This window comes from Mobula birostris, chromosome 9, assembly GCF_030028105.1.
Source record: "Mobula birostris isolate sMobBir1 chromosome 9, sMobBir1.hap1, whole genome shotgun sequence".
Lineage (NCBI taxonomy): Eukaryota > Metazoa > Chordata > Chondrichthyes > Myliobatiformes > Myliobatidae > Mobula > Mobula birostris.
This window is the reverse complement of record NC_092378.1, coordinates 134,220,638-134,235,742: the sequence shown is the minus strand read 5'-3', so window position 1 is coordinate 134,235,742 and position 15,105 is coordinate 134,220,638. Positions and strand designations below refer to the sequence as shown.

The 15,105-nt window shown below is 44.9% G+C and overlaps 1 pseudogene; it reads left to right on the top strand.

Annotated features, from left to right (window-relative positions):
• The first annotated feature begins 243 nt into the window (after window positions 1–243).
• The window catches only part of LOC140203095 (lysosomal dipeptide transporter MFSD1-like), a 51,292-nt pseudogene continuing 36,430 nt past the window's right edge, over window positions 244–15,105 (top strand).

Here is a 15,105-nt window from a genome sequence, read left to right as displayed (position 1 = left end):
TTTGTGAAGACATCATTGATCATAATGATGAAAAGTAACGGGCTAATCACACTACCTTGAGGTGTGCCATTTTCCACTATTTACTGTTTTGATAATTATGATCCAATCCGAACTTGATTTTTTCTACCAAACAAAAAATCTTTAATCCAATTAAAAACTCTCCCACCAACCGCCCTGAGTTCCTCCTGAACTTTGTGTTATTTGTAAAACGAACGTACTTCCGGGGCCCTGATGTTCCCGGCGATGACGTCAGCTGTCCCGTTCTCCTGCGCAAGGGCGCCTGCGTCTGAGATTGTGAAAATAAATACCGAAGCACTCGGATTCGTGTCAAGTCTATCTTCGGGAAAGGAACAGGTTCTCCAACATGGCTCAGCCAGCAGAAAGAGGTCAGCATTGAAATGTTCAGATATTTCTGTCTGGTAGTCGGATAGACTGATCGCTTTCTGTGCCGTGAAGTTTCTCAGTAAGACAGTGTGCTTGAAGAGTATTGCTCGTTTGAGCTACGCCGAATCTGGCACTGGAATTCTGTGCAGAGGTACTAGCTCCTCCGCTGTATTGGACTGTTGCTCTTCCTGAGTGGGGACTAGATTAAGATTTAGACTAGAATGAATTCTTTTGATCTAACATATGCCAAAGAAAGGCTGAGATTATGCTAGCTAAGGCAAAGTTTAGATGGAATTACATATAACCATATAACAATTACCGAACGGAAACAAGCCATCTCGGCCCTTCTAGTCCGTGCCGAACACTTACTCTCACCCAGTCCCACCGACCTGCACTCAGCCCATAACCCTCCATTCCTTTCCTGTCCATATACCTATCCAATTTATCTTTAAACGACAACATTGAACCTGCCTCAATCACTTCTGCTGGAAGCTCGTTCCACACAGCTACCACTCTCTGAGTAAAGAAGTTCCCCCTCATGTTACCCCTAAACTTTTACCCTTTAACTGTCAACTCATGTCCTCTTGCTTGAACTTCCTGCACTCTCAATGGAAAAAGCCTATCCACGTCAACTCTATCTATCCCCTTCATAATTTTAAATACCTCTATCAAATTCTACCCCCCTTCAACCTTCTATGTTCCAAAGAATAAAGACCCAACTTGTTCAACCTTTCTCTGTAACTTAGGTGATGAAACCCGGGTAACATTTTAGTAAATCTTCTCTGCACTCTCTTTATTTTGTTGACTTCTTTCCTATAATTCAGTAACCAAAACTGTACACAATCCTCCAAATTTGGCCTCACCAATGCCTTGTACAATTTCAACATTACATCCCAACTCCTATACTCAATGCTCTGATTTATAAAGGCCAGCATACCAAAAGCTTTCTTCACCACCCTATCCACATGAGATTCCACCTTCAGGGAACTATGCACCATTATTCCTCGATCCCTCTGTTCTATTGCATTCTTCAATGCCCTACCATTTACCATGTATGTCCTATTTTGATTAGTCCTACCAAAATGTAGCACCTCACATTTATCAGCATAAACTCCATCTGCCATCTTTCAGCCCACTCTTCTAACTGGCCTAAATCTCTCTGCGAGGTTTGAAAACCTACTTCATTATCCACAACTCCACCTATCTTAGTATCATCTGCATACTTACTCATCCAATTTACTACCCCATCATCCGGATCATTAATGTATATGACAAACAACATTGGACCCAGTACAGATCCCTGAGGCACATCACTAGTCACCGGCCTCCAATCTGACAAACAGTTATCCACCACTACTCTCTGGCGTCTCCCATCCAGCCACTGCTGAATCCATTTTACTACTTCAATATTAATACCTAACAATTGAACCTTCCTAACTAACCATCCGTGTGGAACCTTGTCAAAGGCCTTACTGAAGTCCATATAGAAAACATCCATCGCTTCATCCTCGTCAACTTCCCTAGTAACCTCTTCAAAAAATTCAATAAGATTTGTCAAACATGACCTTCCACGCACAAATCCATGTTGACTGTTCCTAATCAGACCCTGTCTATCCACATAATTATATATACCATGTTATGTACCCCGTAACTTGGTTGCCAAACCAGCAGAAATGGACCACTTAGTTGAAGTCTGGATTACTGGAACTAAGAAAGTTTTATTAAAGAAATAAGTAACACGGTACTCTAAATGTAAGGATATAAATGCAACGGGTTAGCAATGATAAAACACACATGTACACAAAACTAGGATAATAGGAATCAATCAAGCTCTATCGCAGTCTAGGGGTAAAATGATCAGTCTCAAGTGACACAGAGTTCAGTTCAGTTTAGTTCTGTTCGCAGTAATCGCTGTTGTGCTGTTGGGGGAAGAGAAAGAGAGCGAATGATGATATTCAAATCGGATTCAACAGACCTTTGATATTCCTCGCAGTTAGCTTTCGGGCGAGCGCTTTGTAATGTCTTCTGAGGTCACCGACTGTGACCCCTCCGTTCCGGATATGATCGTTCTTCTGCAGTGAACCCGGCACCCAGGCAAGGGCGGACACACACACCAGGTTCCCGCCGATCGTATCTTTTCACCATGTGCGTCTATGGTCGGTCCCGCGACTAGACCTCCAAAACTCCCACCAACTTGTGGGGGGGGGGGGGCACCGCACTTCCAGGGTCTCGTTACCTCGTCGTGTCGTGGTGTCTCTTGCCTTAGCGAACCTGTTCCTTTTATCCCCCTGCTGGGGTATCGCCTGTCCGTCAAACTTCAAACAGTTCAGGTTCAAAGCAACCGGTCTAAACAATACTCGGAACTGTGTCTCTTTTCATTAATCTCTCTCGTCTCTCTCTTATTAGCATTTTGAATGTTTCCCCTATTTGTCTCTCTCTTATCTCTCTTATCAGCATCAATCTTCTGATAACTTGGTCTGTTGTCACAACCATCTCTAAGAATACTTTCCATCAATTTGCCCACCACTGACATCAAACTCACAGGCCAATAATTTCTAGGTTTACTCTTAGAACCCTTTTTAAACAATGGAACAACATGAGCAATACGCCAATCCTCCGGTACCATCCCCGTTTCTAATGACATTTGAAATATTTCTGTCAGAGCCCCTGCTATTTCCACACTAACTTCCCTCAAGGTCCTAGGGAATATCCTGTCAGGACCCGGAGAATTATCCACTTTTATATTCCTTAAAAGCTCCAGTTCTTCCTCTTCTTTAATCATCATAGTTTCCATAACTTCCCTATCTGTTTCCCTTATCTTACACAATTCAATATCCTTCTCCTTAGTGAATACCGAAGAAAAGAAATTGTTCAGAATCTCCCCCATCTCTTTTGGCTGTCCACTCTGATTCTCTAAGGGACCAATTTTATCCCTCCCTTTCCTTTTGCTATTAATATAACTGTAGAAACCCTTGGGATTTAATTTCACCTTACTTGCCAAAGCAATCTCATATCTTTTAGCTTTTCTAATTTCTTTCTTAAGATTCTTTTTACATTCTTTATATTCCTGGAGCACCTCATTTACTTCATGCTGCCTATATTTATTGTAGATATCTCCCTTTTTCCAAACGAAGTTTCCAATATCCCTTGAAAGCCATGGCTCTCTCAAAATTTAACCTTTCCTTTCAACCTAACAGGAACATAAAGATTCTGTACCCTCAAATTTTCACCTTTGAATGACCCCCATTTCTCTATTACATTCTTCCCATAAAACAAATTGTCCCAATCCACTCCTTCTAAATCCTTTTGCGTCTCCTCAAAGTTAACCTTTCTCCAATCAAAAATCTCAACCCTGGGTCCAGACCTATCCTTCTCCATAATTATATTGAAACTAATGGCATTGTGATCACTCGTCCCGAAGTGCTCTCCAATACAAACCTCCGTCACCTGACCTATCTCATTCCCTAACAGGAGATCCAACACTGCCCTTTCTCTAGTTGGTATCTCTATGTATTGCTGCAAAAAACTATCCTGACACATTTTACAAACTCCAAACCATCCAGCCCTTTTACAGTATGGGCTTCCCAGTCTATGTGTGAAAAATTAAAATCTCCCACAGTCACAACCTTGTGCTTACTACAAGTATCTGCTATCTCCTTACAAATTTGCTCCTCCAATTCTCGCTTCCCATTTGGTGGTCTATAATACACCCCATAAGTGTTACTACACCTTTCCCATTCCTCAATTCCACCCAAATAGCCTCCCTAGAAGAGCCCTCTAATCTATCCTGCCAGAGCACCGCTGTAATATTTTCTCTGACAAGCAATGCAACACCTCCCCCTCTTGTCCCTCTGATTCTATCACATCTGAAGCAATTAAATCCAGGAATATTTAGATACCAATCACACCCCTCCTGTAACCATGTTTCACTAATAGCTACCACATCATACTTCCAGATATCAATCCATGATTTAAGCTCATCCACCTTTCTTATAATGCTTCTAGCATTAAAATAAATGCATTTAAGAAATTTTCCACCTCTTACTCTCTGTTTATCACTAATGGTGCAAACAAATTTATTAATTTCTTTTTCTTCCTTCTCCCCTACATCTGTTCCTACACTCTGGTTCCCCTCCTCCTTTGTATCTAGTTTAAGTCCACTGGACCCTCTCTAGCAAACCTACCTGCAAGAATATTTGTCCCCGTCCAGTTCAGATGTAAACTGTCCTGCCGGAACAGGTCCCACCTTCCCTGGAAAACTGTCTAATTGTCTATAAATCTGAAGCCCTCCCTCCTGCACCATGTCTTCAGCCACGTGTTGATCTGCGTTATCTTAATATTTCTAAACTCGCCTGCACGTGGCAGTGGTAGCAATCTTGAGATTGCTATCCTGGAGGTCCTGGTCCTTTAACTTGGCACCTAACTCCCTAAACTCACCTTTCAGGACCTCCTCACTCTTCCTACCCACGTCATTGGTCCCTACCTCTTGAGAAGACCGAATATATGTTTTATTTCACAGTGTGTTAAAAACAAAGAATATTAAAATAAGATAATGTTTTGTTTGTGTCATTTCACATAAGGAACACCATAACCTCTATGTACTTTGGTGGCTGAACTGCTCAGTACAACAGACGTTTAATTCATTGTTTGTGTCTGCGCTGAGATTTCAGTCAGTCTCAATGCAGTAAACATGGAAAGGTTTTGAAGATTACAATATAAAATCACCTTCTGCATAATCAGATGTGGCTCAGCTAGTATTAGGGAAAGCTGGGGACTGACAGGTCGGTGTGGGAATAGGGAGAATTAAAATGACATGCAATTGAATGAAAAAGCAACAAGTCTTGGTCTTAAAGGCATAGTTAAAAAAATTGCCAGACCTGAGATGAGAAATACTGCAAAATATGAAAAATTGTAAGACACACAAAAATGCTGGAAGAGCTCAGCAGGCCAGGCAGCATCTATGGAAAAAAAGTTCAGTCGACTTTTTGGGCCGAGGCCCTTCAGCAGGACTGGAGGAAAAAAAAATGAAGGGTAGATTTAAAAGGTGGTGGTGGGGGGGCGGTGGAACAGAGGGTGATAGGTGAAGCCGGGAGGGGGAGGGATGAAGTAAAGAGCTGGGAATTTGATTGGTGAAAGAAATGTAGGGCTGGAGAAGGGAGATTCTGATAGGCGAAATCAGAAGGCCATGAAAGAAAGAAAAGAGGGGAGGAACACCAGAGGGAAGGCAAGGAGATAAACTGAGAGAGGGACAAGAGGATGGGGAATGGTGGGGGGGGGCATAGACTCTAGGGTGAAGTAACACCTCACCTGGAAGGACTGTTTGGGGCCCTGAATGGTAGTGAGGGAGGAGTGTAGGGGCAGATGTAGCAAGGATAAATGCCAGGAGGGAGATCAGTGGGGAGTGACCAATTGACAAGGGAGTCACATAGGGAGGGATCCCTGCGGACACTTCATCTGTGAATCTGTATGGGTCATATACTGTGCCCGGTGAGGCCTCCTGTATATTGGTGAGACCTGATGTAGATGGGACATCGCTTCGGCGAGCACCAGAAGAAGTGGGATCTCCCAGTGGCCACCGGTTGTTATTCCACTTCCCATTCCCATTCTGATATGTCTATCCATAGCCTCCTCTACTGTCGCGATGAGGCTACACTGAAGTTGAAGAACAACACCTTATATTCCGTCTGGGAGCTTCCAGCCTGATGGCATGAACATTGATTTCTCGAACTTCCAATAATGCCCCCCCCCTTCACCATTCCCCATTCCCTTTTCCCTGTCTCATCTCATTTCCTTGCTTGTTAATTGCCTCCCTCTGGTGCTCCTTCCCATTTTCTTACTTCCATGGGCTTCTGTCCCCTGCCTTCCCTAACTCTGTATCTATTTCACCAAACATCTTCCCAACTCTTTACTTCATCCCATCCCCTCCCGGTTTCACCAATCATCTTGTGTTTCTCTCTCCCCTCCCTCCACCTTTTAAATCTACTCCTCGTCTTTTTTTTCTCCAGTCCCGCCAAAGAGTCTCCGCCCAAAATGTCGACTCTACTTTTTTGCATAAATGCTGCCTGGCCTGCTGAGTTCCTCTAGCATTTTGAGTGTGTTGCTTTGATTTCCAGCATCTGCAGATTTTCTCTTGTTTTTCAAAACTCCACCTGTGATGGATTTGCGTGTGGGATCTGAGCCCAGCTTAGGTCATCAGGCGGGCTTTACAAATCTACCATGTTTGCAGCAATTCCTCCATGGTATATTTCCTGTGTTGATCTTGCTTCGTCTTTTATCCAATGCACTGTTCGAAAGTTGTCATCTTTACAGTGTTCCACAATCAGAAGAATTCACACCAGCATCTTTACTTTCTTAAAGGTTAAGGAGGTTTGACCTGTTACTGAACGCGAACAAACTTCTATAGTTATAGTATTGATTGAATCCGAGTCGATTACGCCACGGCCCGGTACTGTGATTCACGGTTGCAAGTGTCATGGCATTTGGGTATGGCACAAGTGCTGGGAGAGAGACACTGAAGCGAGTCGACAGTTCACGGACTTCAGTGCAGTGCGAACTTGGCAGGATTTTAAGGAAAAGGAAAACAAGAAATGCTGAGCCAACAGGGTCATTAACCAGAACTGCCAAAATGAAAGTTAGATGCCAACGCCGCAGCCGAAAGCAATAGCTATGTATTGCGATATATAACGATGTACTGGACCTTGCCCCATGCCCGGTGAGATGCCAGGAGCCACCGCACAGTATTGACCAAGGAACCATCCACCCAGCAGGGAGAATGGGGGGGGGGGGGGCGGTGTGGAGTGACAGGTGCCAGGGAAGAGGAAGTGACAGGCTTGAGCTGGGAAACCTGGACCACAGGGTGGATCTTCTTTAATGCCGGTCGGCGCAATCTATGTGAGACCTTGTTGATAGCTCTTTCCACTACAAATGGTTCCACATAGCACGGGGTCAATTTGCGGCTCTTGGCTTTCAGAGAAAGATCCCTTGATGCCAAATGGACCTCCTCTCCTGGCTTGAAAGGCCTCATCTGTCAGCAGAGCCGATCAGCCTGCCGGGTATGTTGTTTCCGGGCACGCGGCAGAGAAGCTCCGGCTCGTCTCGAGGAGCGCTTGCTGCTTGCAACGCTGGATCAGCTATTCAGCGGCAGTAACTCCTACATCAATCCCCTAGTCAGCGAATAGCAGTGGCTGAAATCCCTTCTAGCATTCAGAGGGGGACATACCAGTGGAGGATGACTGGAGGTTATTGTGGGCGATTTCTGCCCAATCCAGTTCGAGCTCCAGGACATAGGGTTGGAAGAGGCAAGGCAGCTCAGGGTTGTTTCCAGCTCTTAATTCACTCTCCCAGTCTGGGCATCAGATTGTGGGTGCAAACCAGATGAAAGGCTGGCAGTGGTTCCTACGAGAGAATGGGAAGCCAAAAGTGGTAAGCAAACTAGGGTCCACGATCAGACAGTATGTCTTGAGGGAAGCCATGGAGCCTGACTACATGTTGAACCACGAGTGTGGCATTCTTCTGAGCCGACGGGAGCTTAGGGAGGGCAATGGAGTGGCTACCCTTGTAGAATGGATCCAGAACGACCAAGGTGGTGTTGTTACCATTAGACAGGGGCATACCAGTGATGCAATCCATTGAGAGGTGGGACCAGGCACAGAGGAGCACAGGCACCAGACATAGGAGGCATAGGATGCTGGCGTGACGTCTTGTTATGAGCACAAGTGGGACAGGCAGATGCAAAGTCATGGACATTCTGGGACATACATGGCCACCAAAACTCCCTTGATAAACTCTTGGATCCGTTGAATTCCCGGATGTTCAGCCATTCGAGAGGAATGACCCCATTCCAACACTTTGGAGCGCACCATAGCAGAGACAAACAGTAGGTAGTGTGGTCCTCCAGCTGGGCCTGGGTCTGACTGCTGGGCGGCCTTCACCTGCGCCTCTATCCCCTGGATCACTTGAGCATCAATGCACGAGCGAGGAAGGATGGGCTCTGGATCGACATTGTCCTCAGAACCGTCCAACTGCAGGGGGAGAGTCCCGGCCTTAGTATTCCTGCTGCTGGGAGGATAGGTGAGGATGAAATTAAACCGGGTGAAGTTGAGAGCCCAATGGGTTTGACGGGATTTCAGTCTCTGCGTTCTGAATGTAGGAGAGAATCTTGTGATCTAATAAACCAAAATAAGGATGCTCTGCCCCCTCCATCCAGTGTCGCCATTCCTCCAGGGCTTCCTTGACAGCCAGAAGTTCCTGTTTCCCAACATGATAATTACTCTTGGCCGAAGTCAAACAATGGGAAAGAAAGTCACAAAGGTGCAACCGGCTATCCTCAGAAGTGCACTGAGAGAGTACGGCTCCTATGCCGACATCTTTTGCATCCACCTCGACTATAAATGGCTGTGATGGATCTAGGTGTTGCAGCACTGGGAATGTGGTGGAACATCATTTTAGTTCTGAAAATGTTTGTTCGGCATCGTTTGTCCAGTGCAATCTTGCAGATGTCTTCCTCGTGAGTCCACATTTGGGAACCGCCGTAGAGATGAAATTCCAGATGATGCGGCGATTTAAGTTCGCAAACCCCATGAAGCGCCGGACCTGTTTGACTGTAGATGGTTTGGGCCACTCCGTAACCGCCTGAAATTTTCTCAGCTCCATTCAAACACTGGGTGGTGTAAGTATATAGCCCAAAAACAACACCTGGTCTTTATGCAAGTCGCACTACTCTGGCTTGGCATACAGGTTATCCTTGAGGAGCTGTCGGAGAACTCTCCGGACATGTTGGATGTATTCCTGATGAGAGTGAGAATCGATAAGAATGTCGCCCAAACACACAAAAACGAACTGATTCAACATGTCTCTGAGCGCATCATTAACTCAGGTCTGAAAAACAACAGAGGCGTTGGCCAGACCTAAGAGCATGACAGGGTACTCATAGTGGCCAGTAAGGTGTTGAAAACTGTCTTCCACTCACATCCTTCTCTGATACCAAACAGATAATAAGTATTGCACAGATCAATTTTGGAAAATGTGGTTGCTCTCTGGAGATGTTCGAACGCAGAGGCAAGCAGGGGAAGAGGGTAGCTGTTCCTCACAATAATATTGTTTAGGGGCCGATAATCGATGCAGGGACGGAGCTTACCATCTTTCTTGGGGCATGAGACTCCCAGTGGCACCGGAGTCAACAAATGCCTTAAGTTCTTGGGTCTGAGCAAGGAAGCTGCGTGCATTACACATTGAGGGGAAGCTGATTACAGAGAGAACCAACCCGTCAGGACTCCCCTCCCCACTGATGCATATTATCTTTTACTGGACAGTTGAGACCAAAAGACAAAGGAGCAGAAGTCGGCCATTCGGCCCATTGAGTCTGCTCCGCCATTTTATCATGAGCTGATCCATTCTCCCATTTAGTCCCACTCCCCCGCCTTCTCACCATAACCTTTGACGCCCTGGCTACTCAGATACCTATCAATCTCTGCCTTAAATACACCCAATGACTTGGCCTCCACTCTCGCCCGTGGCAACAAATTCCATTGATTCACCACCCTCTGGCTAAAAAAATTTCTTCGCATCTCTGTTCAGAATTGGCGCCCTTCAATCCTTAAGTCATGCCCTCTCATACTAGACTCCCCCATCACGGGAAACAACTTTGCCACATCCACCCTGTCCATGCCTTTCAACATTTGAAATGTTTCTATGAGGTCTCCCCTCATTCTTCTAAACTCCAAGGAATACAGTCCAAGAGCAGACAAACGTTGCTCATATGTTAACCCTCTCATTCCCGGAATCATTCTAGTGAATCTTCTCTGTACCCTCTCCAACGTCAGCACATCCTTGAGGTCTCACCAGCGCCTTATAGAGCCTCAACATCACATCCCTGCTCCTATACTCTATTCCTCTAGAAATGAATGCCAACATTGCATTCGCCTTCTTCACTACCTACTCAACCTGGAGGTTAACCTTAAGGGTATCCTGTACAAGGACTCCCAAGTCCCACTGCATCTCAGAACTTTGAATTCTTTCCCCATTTAAATAATAGTCTGCCCACTTATTTCTTCTGCCAAAGTGCAGAACCATACACTTTCCAACATTGTATTTCATTTGCCACTTCTTTGCCCATTCTTCCAATCTATCCAAGTCTCTCTGCAGACTCTCTGGTTCCTCAGCACTACCGGCCCCTCCACCTATCTTTGTATCATCAGCAAACTTAGCCACAAAGCCATCTATTCCATAATCCAAATCGTTGATGTACAATGTAAAAAGAAGCGGCCCCAACATGGACCCCTGTGGAACACCACTGGTAACCGGCAGCCAACCAGAATAGGATCCCTTTATTCCCACTCTCTGTTTCCTGCCAATCAGCTAACGCTCTATCCATGTATGTAACTTTCCCGTAATTCCATGGGCTCTTACCTTGTTAAGTAGCCTCATGTGTCGCACCTTGTCAAAGGCCTTCTGAAAATCCAAATATACAACATCCACTGCATCTCCCTTGTCAAGCCTACTTGTAATTTCCTCAAAAAATTGTAATAGGTTTGTCAAGCAGGATTTTCCTTTAAGGAATCCATGCTGAGTTCTGCCTATCTTGTCATATGCCTCCAGGTACTCTGTAACCTCATCTTTGATAATCAACTCCAACAACTTCCCAACCACTGATGTCAAGCTAACAGGTCTATAATTTCCTTTTTGCTTCCTTGTCCCCTTCTTAAATAGCGGAGTGACATTTGCAATCTTCCAGTCCTCCGGAACCATGCCAGAATCTATCGACTTTTGAAAGATCATCGCTAATGCTTCCGCAATCTCCAAAGCTACTTCCTTCAGAACACGAGGGTGCATTCCATCTGGTCCGGGAGATTTACCTACCTTCAGACTATTCAGCTTCCAGAGCACTTTCTCTGTTGTAATTGTGACTGCGCACACTTCTCTTCCCTGCCACCCTTGAGTGTCCAGTATACTGCTGATGTCTTCCTCAGTGAAGACTGATGCAAAATACCGTCCAATTCCTCCGCCAAATCCTTATCTCCCATTACAATTTCTCCAGCATCATTTTCTATCGGTCCTATATCTACTCTCACCTGTCTTTTACTCTTTATATACTCGAAAAAGCTTTTAGTATCCTCTTTGATATTATTTGCTAGCTTCCTTTCATAGTTAATCTTTTCCCTCTTAATGACCTCCTTAGTTTCCTTTTGTAAGCTTTTAAAAACTTCCCAATCCTCTGTCTTCCCACTAATTTTTGCTTCCTTGTATGCCCTCTCCTTTGCTTTAACTTTGGCTTTGACTTCTCTTGTTAGCCACGGTTGCATCCTTTTTCCATTCGAAAATTTCTTCTTTTTAGGAATATACCTGTCTTGCACCTTCCTCACTTCTTGCATAAACTCCAGCCACTGCTGCTCTGCCGTCCTTCCCGCCAGTGTCCCTTTCTAGTCAACTTTGGCCAGTTCCTCTCATACCATTGTAATTTCCTTTACTCCACTGAAATACCGACACATCAGATTTCGGCTTCTCTTTTTCAAATTTCACAATGAACTCAATCATGTTATGATCACTGTCTCCTAAGGGTTCCTTCACCTCAAGCTCTCTAATCACCTCCAGTTCATTACACAATACCCAATCCAGTACAGCCGATCCCCTAGTGGGCTCAACAACAAGCTGTTCTAAAAAGCCATCTCGCAGACATTCTACAAATTCTCCCAGTGCCGACCTGATTTTCCCAATCCACTTGCATGTTAAAATCCCCCACAATTATCATAACACTGCCCTTCTGACAAGCCTTTTCTATTTCCTGTTGTGAGTTGTAGTCCACATCACTGTAGCTGTTTGGAGGCCTGTATAAAACTGCCATCAGGGTCCTTTTATCCCTGCAATTTCTTAGCTCAACCCATAAAGATTCTGCACCTTCCGATCCAATGCCACCTCTTTCTAATGATTTAATATCATTTCTCACCAATAAAGCCACGCCACCCCCTCTGCCTACCTTCCTATCCTTCCGATACACCGTGTATCCTTGGACGTTCAGCTCCCAGAGACATGCATCCTTTAGCCACGTCTCAGTGATGGCCACAATATCATACCTGCCAATCTGTAGCTCTACAACAAGATCATCCACTTTATTCCTTATGCTGCGTGCATTTAAGTATAACACCTTAAGACCAGTATTAGGTACTTTTTGCTTTGATTTCACTGTAACTTTACTGCACTGCAACTCATCCCAATGGCTACAAGTTTGTCCCATCACCTGCCTGTCTTTCCTGACATCTTTACTGCTCTCTATCTTAGATTTATTTCTGTTTTCCCCTTCCTCCGCTCTATCATTCCAGTTCCCATCCCCGTGCCAAATTAGTTTAAACCCTCCCTAACAGCTCTATTAAACTTTCCCGCCAGGATATTGGTTCCCTTCGGGTTCAGGGAAACCTGAACCTGTCCACTTTGAACAGGTCATACTTCCCCCAGAAGAGATCTCAATGATCCAAGAATCTGAAGCCCTGCCCCCGCACCAATCTCTCAGCCACACATTCATCTGCCTGATCCTTCTATTCTTGCCCTCGTTAGCAATCTTGAGATTACTACCCTGGAGGTCCTGCTTCTCAGCTTCCTTCCTAACTCCCAGAAATCTCTCTTCAGGACCTCCTCCCTTGTCCTATCTATGTCATTGGTACCAACACGTACCAAGACAACTGGCTGCTCGCCCTCTCCCTTCAGAATATTTTGGACCCAATCCGAGGCATCCCATACCCTGGCACCTGGGAGGCAACACACCATGCGGGTATCTCTATCAGGCTCACAGAATCTCCTGTCTGTTCCCCTGACTATGGAATCCCCTATGACTACCGCATTCCTCCTCTCCCTCCTTCCCTCCTGAACAATAGCACCAGGCTCAGTGTCAGAGACCCGGTCGCCGTGGGCGTCCCCTGTCAGGTCATCCTCCTCAACAGCACCCAGAACAAGATATTTGTTGCTGAGGGGGACAGCCACAGGTGTGCTCTCCACTATCCGGGCACTTCTGAGACAAGACGCTCAGAATTGTCCTGGTTCATCTTAATAGAGACAGGAACCTGTTCTCATGTGTCGATCCCGTTCCTCCTGAGATAAGCGCATGCGTCCCATTTGCATAGGCACCTCCGTGAACTGGGTGCTGGGTAATGAGGGAGAAGGTGAGGGAACACTGTGATCAGACGGCGAGTAGGTAGCTTGAGACATTCTTTCCCCGTGCCACTCAGCTACCAGGTCGTCAACTCGAATAGCCAGATTACTCGGGTCATCCAGACTATCCTGCTCGTCATAGACAGTGATCTCGTGTTGGACCCCTGTGTTCAGTCCACGACTGAATGCAGTGATGAGAGATCTCTCATTCCATCCCGTCACTCCAGCAAACATGCGTAATTTGACTGCATAGGCCCTCACTGTCCTTCTGCCTTGTTGCAGGTCCAGGAGATGATGGGTATTCTCCTGACTCCAGTTTAAAAGATCAGAAACTCTCCTTATCTTTGCAAAGAAACGTTGAAAGTATTAGGCCGCAGGATATCCTTGCACCCGTAAAGCATTGAACAGACTGAGTGTTGGTCCATCGAGGAGATTTACCATGTACGCCAGTTTTTCTACCTCATCACCAAAACATCCAGGGTTGGCTTGGAATGTCAGCTCACACTTGATGATGAAAGTTCTGCTACATTCAGGTTCATGGGAATTTCTGCCCAGTGGTGGTCTGGACGTGGGAGTCAGTGGTGGTCCTGGAGCTATGTTAATCAACTCAAATTGATGACTATATAATCAAAATTTAGGCTTTTACAAACTTATCCCAGTATAAAATACCCATGGATTCTCCACTTAATTGCTTGAGATTCTGGAGCATTTTAATTGCATACTAAGGTATTCACCAATCAGACTTTCTAGCATCTAAAGGAACAACATTTATGAAGATTGATTGTAATCTCCTTAGTTGCAGTGATGAAATACTTAGTAATGTGTAGTTATGATGCACTGATTTCTGCTCTCTGGTAATGCATGTTACGATGTTTATTTACTATTTTGTATAATTTTAATTAGGGACTGCTTTCTGGTTTCATCTCTGTAAAAATTCTTTGTTGTGATTGACTCTCAGCTAGCAGCTGGATTCCAGAGAATTGAGACCTGCCAGAAAGAGATGCCAGGAAAGAGATTGCTAATTTTTTATGGGGTGGATTTTATTTCCCATTTGAACATGGAGTGTTGATGCGTTCCCATTGATTAGAGATCCTGGACTGTTGTGTTGGATTAAAGGAAAGACAACAATTGAATTCCGATTCTGGAAGGCCCAATCATAACATTGTTGGTGCTGCAAATATACAGTTTTGTCTCACAGCACTATAAAATCATAGTTTACATTCTTTTCAAATGCCAAGGAAAAATTATTCCATGTTAGAGAAATAATGCATTTGCAAAGGAAAACTACTGGAGAAAATCAGTCAGTCACGCAGCATATGTGGAAAGAGAAACCAGTTAAACTTTCAGATCAGTGACAGTTCCTGAGAACTAGGGAAGAATGGAGAGGTGTCAGTTTTGAAAGCAGAGTTCTGGTAGAAGACTGAGATACAAGACAAAAGAAGATATGGAATTTGTTTGAGACTGATCAGGTAATAAAGAGTGTGAATACTAATAGCACTTTTAAATATTACTACTAGTTTATAAAGTACTGAATGGTCTAGGGCCAAAATACATCTCTGATCTCTTGTTCCATTATGAACCATC